Genomic DNA, 4,416 nt, shown 5'->3' on the forward strand with positions numbered 1-4,416 from the left:
GTGGCCTTCCTTTCCGTCATGTGCTGCTCGTATGTAACCATGGAAAAACATGCTGTCGGTGTGCAAGAGTCCTAAGGTCTGGCTTGATGCTTTAATCCTGTGGCTCTTTGCATCTGCAAGCAGATCTAAGGGCTGGCTTCTAGGAAACAAAGGGCAGGATTTTGTTCTGCACTTGTAGATGCGCAAAGAGGCGGGGGCATGAACAAAATGGCACGGGGTTTCGTTACTAATGTTGCCCGGGGCCCTGTCATTTTAAACAGCTGTTCTCGTCCTTCCCTGCTCCCGGCCAATTGAGACCCATAACTGGCCAATTAATGGCTTCTTAAGGGCCTTTTTCCACCTCAACCTCAATTTTATTGAAGGCAGAGGGGCCTGCCACCACGAGGAACTCTGCCAGGTAAAGTCTGGTGGCCTCCCAGCAGGATCGGTGGTGTCCCTCCTTTGGAGGCAATCCAGGACCCCTGGACAGCCCTCTGGTGGGCATGTCTGCCACCTCCCAGGAAAACCCCTCCCCACACTAACCAACACAACACCCCCAACCCAACCCCTGCCCCGACCCTGTTGCTTGGGGTGTGCCTGACTATCCCCGGCGGCCCTGACCCCACTTCCCTCTCCTGGGGTTTTTTCAGGAGGTCTTTCCTCTGCAGGGCTTCCTGCTGTACCAGCAGTGACCACCACTCCTAGTGGCGCTGCTGGTATTGCAGAGCTGCTGGCCTTCCGATTGGCTGGCTGCTCTGGAGGCGGGAGCTCATCCCTTAAAGGAACGGCATCCACGAAAATAGAAAGTTAATTGGCTGCTTGCCGTTAAATAGCAACAGGTGTCTGACCACCTGGGATCCTGTTGCCAGAATAAAATCCAGCCTAAAATGGCTGGGTTGGGGGAGTGACACCTGTCAGCAACCTGACCAATGAAGAAAAATGAGCTACAATAAATGGCATATGACCACCAAATATGTGAATGAAAAAGCCATCAGCTTGCTGAAGATGTTCTTCAGGTGCCTAGACAGATCTGGAACTACCCTTCAGTGTGCATCAGCTAGGGTGTTCAAAATGATCATGTCATGCTGCTCTCGGCAAAACCGCATGCAGCAGTGAGGTATAGACTTGCAAAAGGACCAAGACAGAGAGCTGAGACCCTCTTTGGATCATTTTGAGGGGGTAATTTTGAGACTTGTGAGAAAGAGTTAAAGATTAGCCTACCAACAGTTGGTGACCGCAAAATTGGCGTCCACAGTGCTGCTGGTGTTGGCGCTATGGGAGACCAGTGGTGCTGAAAATGATGGCTAACCTGTTTCTGGCCGCACCTGGTGCAGCCTGCACACCGATCCACACTGGGTAGGGCGCAGGGGGTGGGGGGGGTGGTGGGGGGCATGCGATCTGTGTGCCAAAAACACGTAGAATGGACAGATTGTGATGCCATTGAGCATCTCACGTTGATTTGGTGCCTGGCCTGTAATTTTGGATCCTGCAGGTCTTATTAACGCCCTCTCTTAAACATTCTCAGCTGATGATGCATGCAAACATGTGCTTATTTTATCTATTCAGTATTGTGTCATGCAGGCCCCCACCTGCCAAGAATGAGACACACATTATTTCGCCACATGAACATTAAAAACTTAAAAATATTGCTGTGACGAAAAGAAAGCCTATCACAAGGAATTGCCAGGCCCCTCGTCAGAAAGACCTTTTCTGCATACTGGCAGACAGTGCTGGAACAAAGGACCCAGTCCCTGCTTCTCCAATACACAGTAGACCTGGTCAGACTAGTTTAATCACATGACTAACTGGCTGTTTGAAGTTGAACTTGCCACAGAATGTTTTAAAACTCAGAAAGCTCTTTGCTATGGAATGAAAAGACCTCTGTCCTGTCTGCTCTCATCTCGCCCTCACCAGCTTCGGAAACCATTGAAGACATATGAATCCCAAGAGAGAAAATTGTCCGACAGTGAACAAGGTTTAAGAAGAATACTGGGCCCCAACAAAAAGCAAGACTACTTACAAAAGGACTACAGTGAGCTCGAAGCACAGTAAACAAGAGACTCTTCTGATATTGCCTCAAACCTCTCCATTTTATTTTTCTTGTATCGTGGCATGAGGCATGCCTGGCATGAGGCACAGCACGTATCCGTAGACGTTAAGCAAATTAAAGTTTTAATAAATTTCATTTTTCTTCTTTAAACCTAAGAAAGCCTGCTTGTGCTAATTTCTTTGCCTTATAATTAGAAAGTGGTGAACAAGGATTCACCAAGGGGGAGCTCAAAACACAGTGTGTTTAAAATCAAACCCTGTTACAACAAGACCAGGTGAAAACTAAAAAGACCCCTAGACACCTTTCTCACCTGGACGTAACAATTGTGTTTAGTTAATAAATATTGATCTGAATTAAATTGGAATTATTGAAGTTAGCTAACCTATTAAATTGTGAAAAGCAGGATCTTATTGTGACCACAGTGAAATTCTGGTTGTTGTAGATTGTGTGAAAATCTCTAGTTCTGGGCATGAGACTATCACTTAAATAATTGACATTTCTGAATTTTTGACCGTTGCCAAGGACTCAATCATTTTGGGTGATTCTGATTGTTTAATCCCCTTGATGGTGCTGGAATGTGTAAAAAGAAGGAAATACTGTTGAGCAGTAGGATAATGATCTTAAGACATGTAGTTGGATTGTCGTACAGAATTGTTTCATAGAATGTTTAAAGTTGATGGTGGTTTTGCTAATGATTTCAGCTGGTTTTAACTGATTTTTAATCCATAGGAATGGATAAAAATTTGGTAACATTTCTGTGCTTTTGTGGGTCACATTTTGAAAATTGGAAGAAAAGGAGAAGCTGAAATTTATTTCTAAATTTAATTGTATTGGGAAATTTAAAAGGTACCAAGATGGAGCAATAAAAGGTAAAATAACATTTGTCCTTTCTCAATTGGGAATGTTTTCTTAAATTAGCGTGAAGTGAAGCAATGACCTCTGATAATGTTCTGCTGTACCTTCTTCCATACCCACAAAGGAGTTAACCCTTTCCACTGTCAGATCCTTCTTTTTTAAATTCTCCATGCAGCAACTTTTGTATTAGTCAATGCAAATATTAGTTTCGTAATTTAAGTGGATATTTCCCAGCAGTGTCAGAGGGAAATGAATTGATAAGTTAACATTTTGGGCTCTTAGGCATGGCCACAATTGATTTTCTGTCTCTTTCTTATAAACAGAGGACCATGGTTTCCCTGACTGCAGGGAGGTGATGGCACGGCAGGAGATCCACCAGTTTTAAGCAGTTAAAACTTATCTGCATCAAATGTCACAGCATGATGATGATTTGGACTAAATGCCTTACTTTTCAAAGACTCAGCCGCAACCCATTCAGCGTCATTTGTTATCTTCCAAAACAGAGTGCTCAAGGCAGGGAGATATGGAAGTTACCTACAAAATAATTGCACACACTTCTGTCTGTAATGTAAAATTACCAAGTCCAGGCATTATTTGTTTAATATCTGATACATCGCTTATCTAGGGACCATATATTAAATTGATATTTAGAACAGGGAGATGGAATAGGGGCTAGCTCTATCCACTCCATGCATTGACCCAGTATTGCAGTACTCTGGGAACAGTGCACCTCCCTTTTGGGGGATTTTAACAACTAAAAACACTTTCATTCAAAACAAAAGCAAAATCCTGCGCATGCTGGAAATCTCAAATAATCTCTGTCCCTACTTTCTTTCTTTTTTCTTTGCAGCTTTTGCTTCCACTCTTCCTTTTCTCTTTTTTTTCCCTATCCCATGGCAGATGTTCATCATTCTGACATTCACACCTCCTCCAGACACATCTTTTGTTTCAACGAGAAAAAAAAATTCCAAGGGTGGGACCCACCATCCATGGTTAACTAAAACAGTTAAAGGTTGCTAAATTTGCTGATGACACAAAGATAAGTAAGGAAGTAATTTGTGAAGAGGACATAGGGGGCTACAAAGGGATATAGATAGGTTAAGTTGAGTGGGCAAAGACTTGGCAAATGGATTGTAATGTGGGAAAGTACGAAATTGTCCACTTTGGCAGGAAGAATAAAAAAGAAGCTTTTATCTAAATGGAGGGAGATTGCAGAGCTCTGAGATGCAGAGGGATCTGGGTGTCCTAGTGCATGAATTACAAAAGATTAGTATGCAGGTACCGCATGTAATTAGGAAAGCTAATAGAATGTTATTGTTTATTGTGAAGGGAATTTAATACAAGAGTAGGGAGGTTGTGATTCAGCTATACAGAGCATTGGTGAGATCACATCTGGAGTACTGTGTACAGTACTGGTCTCCTTATTTAAGGAAGGATGTAAATGCATTGGAGGCAGTAGAAAGAAAGTTTACGAGACAAATCCTGGAATGGGCGGGCTGTCTTCCGAGGAAAGATTGGACAGGCTAGGCTTG

At 43.3% G+C, this 4,416-nt stretch overlaps 1 pseudogene; it reads left to right on the plus strand.

Annotated features, from left to right (window-relative positions):
• Nucleotides 1–3,441: 3,441 nt before the first annotated feature.
• Nucleotides 3,442–3,619, plus strand: LOC137371639 (U2 spliceosomal RNA; annotated as a pseudogene).
• The last annotated feature ends 797 nt before the right edge of the window (nt 3,620–4,416 follow it).

This window comes from Heterodontus francisci, chromosome 6 (genome assembly GCF_036365525.1).
Source record: "Heterodontus francisci isolate sHetFra1 chromosome 6, sHetFra1.hap1, whole genome shotgun sequence".
Classification (NCBI taxonomy): Eukaryota; Metazoa; Chordata; class Chondrichthyes; order Heterodontiformes; family Heterodontidae; genus Heterodontus; species Heterodontus francisci.